The 13280-nt window shown below is 40.7% G+C and overlaps 1 non-coding gene across 1 annotated transcript; it reads left to right on the top strand.

The window, feature by feature from the left end:
• Positions 1–11967: 11967 nt before the first annotated feature.
• On the top strand, positions 11968–12073 carry LOC121993358. Its single transcript, XR_006115219.1, has one exon. It is a non-coding gene; the product is annotated as a small nucleolar RNA R71 (small nucleolar RNA).
• The last annotated feature ends 1207 nt before the right edge of the window (positions 12074–13280 follow it).

The following is a 13280-nucleotide window of genomic DNA, read 5'->3' as shown; positions in this document are numbered from 1 at the left end:
AGGAAGAATTAAAAATGCCGAATTAAAGACAAGAAATAATATGTATAATGAATACAAGAAATAAAATACAAAAAGAAAAAGAAAAATATCTAGAGTAACTCATATGCTAATCAACTAATATTAATAAAAAATAGTCCCCGATAACGGTGCCAAAAACTTGTTGCGTCACCGTACGGTTACGTCGTCAGTAATAATAAAAGATATCGTATCCACAGGGACTGTTGATTAAACACTAGTTAACTTCGCATGAAGAATTATCTAGACAAACACAAGATTGATTAGAAAGAAAGTAAGAGAAAGAAAGAGGAAAGAGAGAGAATATATCTTGAGAGGGGTTGAGCAAGAGGATGGTGGATGATAGATTCTAGGATTTCAGGTTCCTTGTAATGCTAGGTGATGTTACATAGATTGCTTAATTTCTATCCTCTATGTTCATGCTCTTGTAGGAAGTTAGATTCATTACTGACTCTCCCCTACAGTGGATAAGTCGGCATGATCTCCTACTCCATATCCTATGCTACTAAATGGAAGTGATTCCTATGAAGTCCATTAGCGGGGCAGCCCTATCACGACGTCCCTCGGTCATACAACACAGAAACACACTAACACAAAGTAACATAGAAATAGAAATAGAGATTACGCCCGATCCCCTACTTCCTTGTGGAGATTTGTTTCTCCTTTCAAGGTGATACCCTAGACGTCCGTTAGCGGGGCAGCCCTATCATGACACCCATCGGTCATACGATCTAGGGTATTTCCCCTAAGAGATTAATAAATCTATACAACCATTTGATAAAATATGCAAAAGATATATATAAGCATTCACACACACATCATCAAACATGAATAGGGCATCAACAAGTCATTGAATAGAATCATGGCAAATCTACATAGTTTTATATCATCCATCACATAACAAATACTCCCTACATCCTAGATCTGGAGATCTACTCCATTGCAAAGGAAGAACAACCCCAAAACATAAATAAAAACATACTTACAACCCTAGATGTGAGAAGATGGGGAAGAAGAGATGCTTGCCAATGATTCCGATGTCTTGGGGATGCCTCCTTGCTCCGGAGATGGATGGATCGATGAGGGATGGAGGTGGATGAAGCTCTAGGATTTCCCCCTAAGGGGAGAACCCTTTCCCAAGGAGAGGAACGAAATCCCAAACTCAAGATGATTTGAAAAGGGGAGAAAACCCCCTTTTTAGAGAGCAGGGCATGGCCTCCACACGGCTAGTGACACGATCGTGTGGCCTTCACATGGTCGTGTGCATCCTCCTCTCGGCGAAGGTTACACGGCAGTGTGGATTCACACGGCTGTGGCCTTCTTCTCCTCTGCCAGGGTTACACGGCTGTGTAGATTCACACAACCGTGGCCTTCTCACCACTAGAATATTGGCACGACCGTGCCATTTGGCATGGCCGTGTGCTGCTTGGCCATTGGGGGGGGGGGGGGGTGACACGACCTCTAGAGAAATAGCACGACCGTGCCATTTGGCATGGCCTTGCCTTACTTTGCCTCTGGATTGTTGACATGGCCATGTGGGTCACACGGCTATGGTCCTCCTTGCCTCTGGAACATTGGCACGACCAAAGCAAAATATTGCCACACGGTCGTGTGGCATACACAGCCCAGACTTGATTTCTTCCGGAGTTACTCCCGTGTGTATTTTTGCTCCATTTTCACTCCAAATAGTATCCTATCAATCAAAACAAGCAAAGAGCAGATCTCCGAGCAAAATATAATGGAAGTATGACATTATAAAGAAATAGGGTGCAATAAACCTAGATTATGCCAATGAAATACAAGTAGATGTGCGTCCGAACATACATATAAGTATATATAATCTACGCACATCAGCGAGCAACATCTATGGCTTAAAAGAATTGTGCTGAGGACTTAGCTTAATGCTCCTGCGACCACAAAGGGCAATACATAAGGTTTTGGTCAAATTTAAACCTTACTTTGATTTCGAGGAGGTATGATGGCACCGAATTTAGAGCAACACTTCCCGCCGCCTTCTTCTTCGTTTCGCAAGGCAGTCGCATGGCATTTTCAGTCTCTGAAGCATGCTCTTCATAAGGTAGGGCATTCCTGTTCACATATCCCTTCCCATGATCTTCCTGTCACTTTCATCATAAATGTCCATTCCTAGAGAGATGACACGTGCCCCATGAACTTAACTTGTCATAATGTATAACACACACTTTTTACACGTGACCCCAAATTGCTTCCACTTCTCGATCTGACGGTTGACGTGTGCTATGTCGTTTCAGTTGTTCAGCTCACTTTCCAATGCTTCCTAAGGATTTTGATTTAGAAACCCTAAAGGATGTCCGTCGTTGTTCCTCATCGCTTCGACTTCCTTCAAGTTTTCTTTTCCTTCTTGCTTTTGCTTGCTCGCCTTCTCCTTCATGCATTTCCTTTGTCCTCTATAAGTACTCTTCCTTCTTCATCTCCTACTCCTGTAATGGCCGGTGAGATGGAGGTGCCATGGAATGCATACTTCCATTCTGATATGGATAACAGTGATCTTAGGGCAATTCGGTCGAGTTTGGAACTTTCTGAGTCCTACAAGCTGCGCCCTCCGGGGCCTGATGATCATCCTTCCTCCCCTCCTCCCAATTTTGTGACCTTTTTTAAGGACCAACTCCTTGGAGGTCTTCACTTTCCTATCCATCAGTTCTTTTCCTCCTTGAGCAGGTACTTTGGCATTTTGTTGTCCTAATTCATCCCCAACGCCTTCCGCGCTATGTACGGTATGGTGATCCTTTGTTGCCTATATCAAATACCCCTGACCCCGCAGCTTTTTCATCATTTTTACACCCTCAAATGCTTGGAGCCAGGTGTTTTCATGGTGCAGTCTAGGGTCGTGTACAAGTTTTTTGACGGGATGTCTTCTTCCAAAAAAAGTTGGAAGTCTATATTTTTCTATGTCCAATTGCCCGAGCCAGCATCCTGGCTAACTAAGTGGCTCTATACTCTTCCCACTCCCTTTGAGCTACGCGACCACCAACACCAACCACCCTACCACATAGTTTCCGAAAAGTTGGAGGGCGTGCAACTGCGGCTTCCCATTTTGCTGTGAGAAAGCATGTTATACACTTTTGGGCTCAGCCCCATCCGGACGCCTTTGGGTGCTCCTTTTGGTTCCAATGTCTGCACTTCCCGATCTTCGCTAACTGAGGTATTTTCTTTCTTTTTTACATAGGCCGCTATGTTTCATGCCTACGCCACTGACTCTTCTAGGCTGCCTAGCGATATTTTGAAGAAGCTATGCCAAGAGATTTTGGAGGAACATGAGGTTCCTTATGCCCCGTCAGCCAGCGCCTCAGTAGAGGCCTCCTCTCAGCCATCTGGGGACCCCGAGACCCTTGGAATCGAATCGCTCCCTACCGAAGTGACCATCGGTCAGAGGGCCCTCTCTCCTCCTCCCGAGAAGCGTCTGCGCCTCTAGCACAAAAGGTAACTAGTTATCCCATCAGTCCAGTCTTCTCCGTTGAGGCCTCCTCTTTCCTCCAAGGCCAAAACGAAAACCCCTGCCCGGGTAACTCCTTCTCCAATAACAGAGGTTGTGCCCTCTCCTGTCCCCATTTTAGTCCCAGAGCAAACCATCTCCCGAGCGGGAGACCAGCCCGGGGATTCCACGACCCCATCTCTTCCACCTCCTGCTCATACTTCGGCACCTGCCTCTTCTTCGTGCACCCAAAGAGCGCCTCATGGGCAAATATTCCTTCAACTCTTCCTTCCAGCTACCTTCTCTGCAGGTGCAGGGCCCTATGCCATCGGCCAACGCCTCTCCTCACTATGGCTAGGTGAAATTTCATGAGGCCCTGGCTGAGTCATGGAAGACTACTGCCGACCAAATTTTGGAAGGCCCCACCTCTGGATCTAGCCGACCAGTTCTCCAATCGGCTTGTATCAGTGAGTTTTCTCTGTCTCTTTTTCAGATCTTTGAGATAATGCTAATCTTTCCTTGCTCTTGACAGGCCTACACCATGGATCTGAGCATATCACAGTATGTGACCAGCCTACAACGAGAGAACGAATCCCTGAGGGCTCGCCTTCAAGAGTTGGAATCTCCTACTATAGCCGGCTACATTTTTTATTTGATCACTTCTGATAACCTGATGCAATCCTATCTACAAACTATCGGGGAAAAAGCCCAAACTACCCGGGACCTAGCTTAGGCAGAGTCAGAGAAAGTGTAGACCTTGCAGACAGCCCTGAAGACGAGCGAGACCAAGCTCAAGTCTGTAGGGCTGAGGCGCACCCAAATTTTGGTTGATCTGGAGGAGAAGGAAACTGAGGTAGCTGCCTTCTCTTCACGGCTGAAGGAATTACAAGAAGTGCACGCTATTGTAGTGAGAGATCTAGAGGCAAAGAAGGCAGCCCTGTCCATGTTACGATTTCGCAAGTGCATGGATTCGTCATCAGTAATATGTAAGATTATCAAACCATAGAGACTGTTGATTAAGCACTAGAGATGCCACTAAGTAAGTTATCTAGATGGTCAAAAGTTGGCTTTGACGCTTACGAACTAACGAGTGTGATTAAAGAGAGGGAAAGAAGGTTGAGACGAAGAGAGAGGAGAGAGAGAGAGAGAATTGATCTTAGAGGGAATGAGCTTTGGGAGATGGGTTCTAGGATTTCAGTTTCATTATAATACAAGGAGATATTACATAGATTGCTTCGTTTCTACCCTCTATGTCCATGCTCTTGTAGGAAGTTAAATTGGTCAATATCCCTAAGTATCGAATAGAGATGATTCCTGTGAAATCCAGTAACGGTTAACCCTTTTCATGAGGGTGCCTCGGTAGATCACAGGAATACATGTCTAGTAAATAACAAGAAGGATAAAGGTAGAGATTGGGTATGGTTTCCTTCTTCCTTAAGGATGAATTGCCTCTCCTTTCAAGAGAATGTCCTAGACGCCCGTGAACGGGTTACCCATGTCACTAGGGCCCCTCGGGTATACGATCTAGAGCACTCTTTCTACGAGAGCAGGAATTCCTAAGGGATTGTTTCTCCTTTTAAGGGAACGTCCTAGACGTTCAGAAAGGATTACCCCTGCCACTAGTGCACCTTGGTCAATACGCTCTAGGGCATCCCCTTTGCGTGATTAACAATCCTCTACATAAATTAACAAAGCATGCAAAGAAATATAAATATGTCACACACACAATCATGAACAAGGCATTGACAAATCATTGAATAGAAATATGATGAATCTGTTAGAGTGTATACTAAAAGCCTAGCTTTTTGTAAACATTTATTTTGAAATAAAGAATCACATTGTTCAAATGTCTAAATTTATATGCTAAGTGTAGTTGTTCAATTAATTTATATTGTAGATAATATGGTGTGTGGTGTTACACACAGAAGATCATGTTATCAGTTCCTTATAAATTATAAACAGTAGCTCACGACTAAGATAGATAGGAACAAACCAATGGAATAGTCGTAGTGTAATTTAGTATTAGTTTATTTTGACTATAAAATTATACTAGTACACTCTGAGTATATTGAGCAGGACCATTTGAGGTAGTTTCTTTTTATACTAACTATATAAAAGAACAATATCTCTGTTATTATGAAAATGTGTACTCTTAATCATGATATAATAACAAGCACATATACTTAATACTTATTTCTTTAATTTATCAAAGGGTGCGATTTAGCTCGTTAAATCAATATGCCCGATAAGTTGGAAAAATGATATTATTTATATGGTGTGTTGTTGATTATAGAATGAAACTGTGTCCTAGTAATCTAGGTTGATGATGTCCCCTTGAGGAGCTCATAAGGATTGTCATATAAATCTTGCAGGTGGACTTAGTCCGACATGATGATAAGATTAAGTGGTACTACTCTTGGAGCTAGATATTAATTAAGTAAGTTGTCAGTAACTTATTTAATTAGTGGGTATTCAATATCTTAAACACAGGGAGACTAACACACTCATGATAAGAAGGAGCCCATATAATAATATGGGATTGGTGTGGTAGTTCAATAATAACTCTTTAGTGGAATGAGTTATTATTGATGAACTCGAGTTGGGTGTTCGGGGCGAACATGGGAAGCTCAAGTTCATCGGGAGACCAAAACCTATTCCTCCTTGATATTCGGCATTTGGACACATTATTTTATTATTATAACTTGGTGTTTCTATTCTCTTTTGTATCCAATTATATGTTTTGAGTGTGTTTAATGTGGTTGGATTATTGTTAGTCTCTATTTTAATTCTTGTATATTTTATGGATATTTTGAATATTAATTGATTATATTACGTTTTGCAGGAATTGAGGAGACAACAATTGAGGAGAAGAACATTTATTTGACTTAATTTGATTTGGTTCATTTGCCAAATGCTTAGAGAGGAAGAATTAGAGAAGAAGCTCAAGATTTCAAGCCACATTAAGAGCCCAAATCTTAAAGCACAATTCCAAGAAAAAGCCCAACTCCAAGAAAAAAACCCAATTTAAATTTCTTATTGGATTCGGATTCCTTTCCTAAGCAAACCCATTCCTTAACCAAACCCGGATCCGGAACCTGTTAAGAAATCTCTTCTTCTCCTCACGCGGATGCACAGTGTCGCGTTGGCTAGGGCTTTTGCGTTTTCTTCTCCCACACGCCCGACGCCCCGATTCCTTTCTCCCGATTGAAGACGACGAAGCCGACGGCGATGATTTTCGGTGGATCTACAGCAGCGACGATCACATGGCTTCACCAGAGAGGTTTCTCCAGCGCAGTTCTTCATTCCCCTCGCATCCAGTCGAGTTTCCTGCCGGGCACGGTGAAGAAGGCGGTGATTCTCCGACGAGGCTTCGAGTTTTGGGTATTCTCCGATGTTCACTACATTCCCCTCACCACTAGTCGGAGCTCCAAGTCTCTGTTTGACACGGTGAAGAAGGCAGCGATCCAGAGTTCCGACATCCCCTGTTTTCACGTCGTCGGAGAATTTTTAGCAGGACTTCTACTGAATACCGACACCACACAACCTTCTCTGCTTGACATGGTGAAGAGGGCGGATCTAGGTTGATGGTTCTTGGAAGATTTCCTTCATTTCCAGTAGCTTTCTAAAGAGAGGTTTCTTCGAGGATTTCGCGCTTCCACCGTCGCGAATTGTACTTCCGACCAGCAAAGTCATCCGTCCACCGGATCTAGGAGATTTCTGAGTGACAGCGACATCAACTCTTGGGGAGATTTTGGTGGCCAGATTTAGCTTGGAGAAGAAGTAGAGAAAGGAGGCTTTGTTTCTTAGCATCTGGAGCTTGGTTGGTGGCTGAAGTTCTTCATCTCTAGGAGATTGTTGGTGGCCGAAACTTGCAAGGAGAAGAAGGAGGCTTGGGTGGATTCTCATCTTGGTAGATCGTCGCCCACACAACATCCGAGATAAGAAGAGGAATACGACAGAAGATCGTGAGGTCTATAAGCTACAAAGAAAGGTATAACTAGTTGTCTTGTTCCTCATCATACTAGTTTTCTTTGTATGGATTTTGAAATACCAAACACAAAAGGCTAACAATTCTAGGTTTCAAATTTATGATTCGATTTTGTGTTTCTTTTGTTTTTCGATCTTGTGATTCGATTGTTCTTAATGGTTAAACCTAGGGTTACTATAAGGAGATTAAATATTGAATTTTGTTGAAAGGCTTTGTCTAAGAAGTGGTGGATGATCCGATACCCAAGAAGGCCTAGTGCCTCGTCATGTTTAACCTGGAAGCCGATTTCTGAAATAAATATTTAATCGAATTTGTAACATGGATGGATTTGGATTAATAATGTTAAGCATCATTTGCGATCCAAGTCTAAACCTCTAAGAACAGATAATTTGAATTTGGAATCAATAATGTTAAGTTCTGTTTGCGATTCCAAATTTAATTTCCAAAGAACACAATAGGTTGTTAGGAAAGGTTCAGGACTTGTACAAAATTTTTATACAGGAGAACCAGTACAATATTCCGTATAGCAACCAACAAAATCTACATAATTCTACATCTCCATCATATTACAAATACTTCCTAATCCTAGAAGAGGATGTCTACTCCATTGTGAGGGAAGAACAACCCCAAAACATAAAGTAAAGCATACTTACAACCCTTGATGTAAGAAGAAGGGGAAGAAGAGATGCTTGCCGAGGTTTCCGATGTCTTGGGGATGCCTCCTTGCTTTAGAGATGGACAGAACATCAAGGGATGGTGGTGGATGAAGCTCTAGGGTTTCCCCCGAAGGGGAGAACCCTTTCCCAAGGAGAGGGACGAAGTTCCGAGCCAAAGATGCCTCCAAGAATAGGGTTCTTTACCCTTTTATAAGTTAGGGCACGGTCGCCGCATGACCCATGCCACGGCCGTGCGAGATCCGTACGGCCAACACTTTCCTCCCTTCGGGTTGAGTGGCACATCCGTGTGAGATCGCACGACCGTGTCTTCCTTCTACTCTGGTCACACCGCACGGCCGTGCGAATTGACACGACCGTGTCTTTCTTCTGCTCTGGTTACACCGCACGGCCGTGCGAATTGACACAGTCATGCTTTCCTTCTGCTCTGATTACACCGCATGACAGTGCAAATTGACACAGCCATGTTTCTCTTCTGCTCTGGTTTCACCGCACAGCCGTGCGAATTGACACGGTCGTGCCTTCCTTCTTCTCTGGAATTTACACGACCGTGTATCAAGGCTATGTAGACTTATAGATCATTTTATCATATCTTAACGTGGTATTCTTGAGTTGAGGTCTTCATAAAAGTTGTAGATCTTCAAGTTATCTACATATCGGTATAAAGAACATCCCAAAACTCCAACCGAGTACAAAGTTATAGTTATTTTACTTTTGGTCTGCAGTGTTAAAAAAATTCCGCACGACCTTCACACGGCCGTGTGACATTCACACGGCCTCAACACGCCCCCCACACGGCCTTCACATGGCCGTGTGGTCTCCGCATGGCCAGAACTTTGAAGAAGTTAATTTTCGCATGCCCCTGACACTCTGGAAGCTCTAGACTTCATTTAAGCTCATTTTTGTTCCAAATCACGTTCTATCAATCAAAACAAGAAAAGAGTAAATCTCTGAACAAAATATTATAGAAGTATGACATTATAATAAAATAAAGTGCAATAAACATAGATTATGCTAATGAAATACTAGTAGATGTGCGTCAAAGCATGCATAAAAGTGTATATAATCTACGCACATCACACCCCCAGATTTAAACCTTTGCTTGTCCTCAAGCAAAATCCGTAATCTAGACTCATGTGGTTAGTTGGCATGTAATAATCCCTAATGAATCAATATAAACCTATCATATAGTTTCATTGATGAGCATGATACAAAAATTATTCGAGTGTGACCGAAGTAGAAGTTCTTCGTGCTCAGTGTAATAAGTGGCCTAACTTTTTCATGTATCAATCTCTAAGCCTAGTCAATTTTTCATTTAACCGTGTTCCTCATACTTCCAGCGATAGACACTTACCTGCCACACGCAAGGTTCATTCCCCTCAAAAATACTATGCATCATCTACACAAGGTCTCAAAGGAATACTCAGTATCAAGAGAAACATAGCATTCATTTTCCCAGTAACCTAACTCGGTCTCAAAGGGGTGAATTACTAGTTTCCACTCACGATAACTATTTTTTTATCCCTTATTTTTTTCCTTCTTCTTCTTTTTTATTATGTTTGTAAAGTATCAAACTTGAACAAACTTTCATTTTTTTTATTTTTTTTGGTATTGATTTTTCCAAATGAGCTTACATGACCTGAGTTTATCCAGTAACCAAAATGTAGTTGAGAGGTCACCATAGAAGTAAGAGTACTAGTCCGATTCTATGAATCATGACTATTTTCAAAAATATCTACCATCAAAGTCAAGCATAATGTGAAGAGATCCTAAAACTAGGCCAACATTCAAATTCTTCTAGTAATAACAATGCTTACTTCATGCTACTATGGATAGGAAAATAAAGATCAATAGGCATACTAGCATACCAAATCACACAACATAAATATCTAAATGAAACGTGCTAGTATTTTGCATTAAGGAACAAACAATCATGATGTGATGAATGATGCAACTAGGAAAATTTTATTATGCAAAAGAAATAAGTAAAAACTAAACTAAACCAAATTCATCTAATGCATCCCCCTAGACTTAAACTTTTCATTGTCCCAATGGAAACTAAAAATAAAGTGGAGGAGATTAAAAGTAAGAGAAGTTACCAAATGATATGTGTCAAATGCCCATGTTATTAACTTCTTCATCATGTAATTGCACTCCTCCTAATCTTTGAGTCCTATAAAAGAAAATTGACAACAAAAATTAAGTAGAGGATACATGCTTATTATGAGGAAAGAAATGAAACTAGAAAGGAACTAAAAATTTGAATGAAAACAAGATTGAACTTGGGTTGCCTCCCAAGAAGCGCTTGTTTAAGGTCATTAGCTCAACCACCTCATTAAATTCGTTGAAATCTCGCTCTTGGAGGGGTAAGATATTTCATCACCCTCTTACCAAGGACTCTTATTATGGAGGGAGCTTTCATCAAAAAGTGAAGAATCACTCTCTCCATCTTCATCTTCTTGGAAATTCTTTCAGGCGGTCGAAGACGGTTCAGATCGAGCTTCTAATTATAGGCCCCATGAAAATCTGCACACCCAAAAGAAAAATATACCTCTCCCAAGCATGCTATATTAGATAGAACTAGAATCTTATTAAGATGAACTGAGTATGTATCACAAATTGAATCACATCCAACAAAATATACAATTGGTACATCTATGAAATTTTCCAAAAGATCACAAAGGATACTAACCTTGCTTTGCTGAGAGATACCTGAAAGTTCTAAACATGTAAATGTGACTTTTGAATCTTGTATTGGCTCTGGCTCTAGCTCAAGTAGTGGTGCCCCTAAAAGTGGTGATTCTTGGGGCTTTACTTCTATTGCACAAATCCCTACACATTGGTTCACAACATGTTCAATCCTTGCAACTCTCAAAATCTCAGAAGGTAGTGTGGATAAAGGAGGTGATTCTTGAGATGATGCTTCCACAACACAGCTCCCTACACTTCCTTTCATAACATCATCATCAACACAAGCATAAAAAAATAAACCAACATCAATATCCTCAGTGAGAGAATCATCTATAGGAGGATCACTAACTTCATTTGTAGTTTTAAGTTGATCTACAACATCACATTCATCATCTGAAAATTCAATTTCATCATAACACCCTATAAACCCAAAAGGTAAATCTAAAAACTTGTTATCCACTGCATTATCATCACAATCCTCATCTGAAAAGTCCTCATCTTCATATAAATCCAGAAATCTACACTCAACCATATTAGTGTCACAGAATTTACCAAAGTCTTCATTTTCATTAACCCTCACTAGCCTTTGTGGAAAAGGAACCTTTAGTGAAAGTCTTGGGAAAGGTACTTCCTTTTCCCATATTCCCTTTGAGCTTGCGGAGGAGGTCCAACTTTCTTATCTAGTGTAGGTGTGATCAATCGTTGAGGGAAAGGTACTTGTGGCCTTTGGGAACTTCCTGGAGTAATGAAACTGAGTTCTTGAGGTCTTCTATTATTCTTCTCCTCAATTCTAAACAAATCCTTCTTCAGTAGTTCTTCATGATTCTTGCCACTTCTTAACTTAAAATTATTACACTGTTCACTAGACATTCTGTGACTTGTGGATTTCAAAACTCTTGGATGGTTGAATTGTATTTTGTTTGACAGGCTCTCTTGTATATATGACTTGTACTTCTTGAATTTCTGAGGGAGATTCCATCCAACTTTTGCTTGACCATTCATGGAGGTTCAATGCTACTTGATCAATTAACATATATGCTTCATCTACACTCTTGTCCATAAAAGAACCTCCAGTTGATGAATCTAACAAATACTTATCTGAGAAAGAAATTCCCCTATAGAATATGTGCAGGGTCAGCCATTTTTCCAAATCATGAAGAGGGCACTATCTTTGTAGACTCTTGAATTTGTTCCACGCTTCAAATAATGATTCTCCATATGCCTGAGCAAAATTTGTGATGCAATTCCTCATATAAATTGTTCTGCTTGGAGGGAAAAAATGATTCAGAAATTGTTTCTCCAATTGTTCCTAACTTGTGATTCTTTAAGGATGGAGAGAATATAACCAAGTTCTTGCTTTATCCTTAATACTGAAAGGAAATGTCATCAATCAAACTGCATCCGCCAAGACTCCTTCATAATTTACCATATCACAAAGTTTCAGAAATGTCACAAGATGTAGATAAGGACTTTCTGATATTTCTCCTCCAAATTTGTGACCTTGTATTATGAAAATTAACTCTGGGTCTAGTTGGAAACTTTTTGCTTCAATATGAGGCTACACAATGGAAGATAAAAATCTTGCAGAAATGGGTGCAGAGAAATCTCTTAAGGACCTGCTTGACATGTTAGTGCTCGTAGTATCTAAAAATAATTATGAGAAAAGAACAAAAATGAAGAATTAAAGACAAGAAATAAAATGCTAAATGAAAAGAAAGAAAGAAAATGTAGAATTTAAATTGCAAGAAAGAAAGTGCATAATGAAAACAAGAAAGAAAATGCAAAGGAAAAAAGAAAAATGTTTAGGGTAACTCATATGCTAATCAACTAATGTTAATCGAAAACAGTCCCCGGCAACGGCGCCAATAACTTGTTATGATTCTGCAAGTGTACAGATTCATCGTCAGTAATATATAAGATTGTCGAACCACAGGGACTGTTGATTAAGCACTAGAGATGTCACAAAGTAAGTTATCTAGATAGTCAAAAGTTGGCTTTGACGCTTACGAACTAATGAGTGTGATTAAAGAGAGGGAAAGAAGGTTGAGATGAAGAGAGAGGAGAGAGAGAGAATTGATCTTCGAGGGAATGAGCTTTGGGAGATAGGTTCTAGAATTTCGGTTTCATTATAATACTAGGAGATATTACATAGATTGCTTAGTTTCTACCCTCTATGTCCATGCTCTTGTAGGAAGTTAAATTGGTCAATATCCCTAAGTATCGAATAGAGACGATTCCTGTGAAATCCTGTAACGGTTAACCCCTGTCACGAGGGTGCCTCGGTAGATCACAGGAATACATGTCTAGTAAATAACAATAAGGATAAAGGTAGAGATTGGGTATGGTTTCCTACTTCCTTATGGATGAATTGCCTCTCCTTTCAAGAGAATGTCCTAGACGTCCGTGAACGGGTTACCCATGTCACTAGGACCCCTCGGGTATACGATCTAGAGCACTCTTT

This window comes from Zingiber officinale, chromosome 6B (genome assembly GCF_018446385.1).
Source record: "Zingiber officinale cultivar Zhangliang chromosome 6B, Zo_v1.1, whole genome shotgun sequence".
Lineage (NCBI taxonomy): Eukaryota > Viridiplantae > Streptophyta > Magnoliopsida > Zingiberales > Zingiberaceae > Zingiber > Zingiber officinale.
This window is presented reverse-complemented; position numbering and strand designations above follow the sequence as displayed.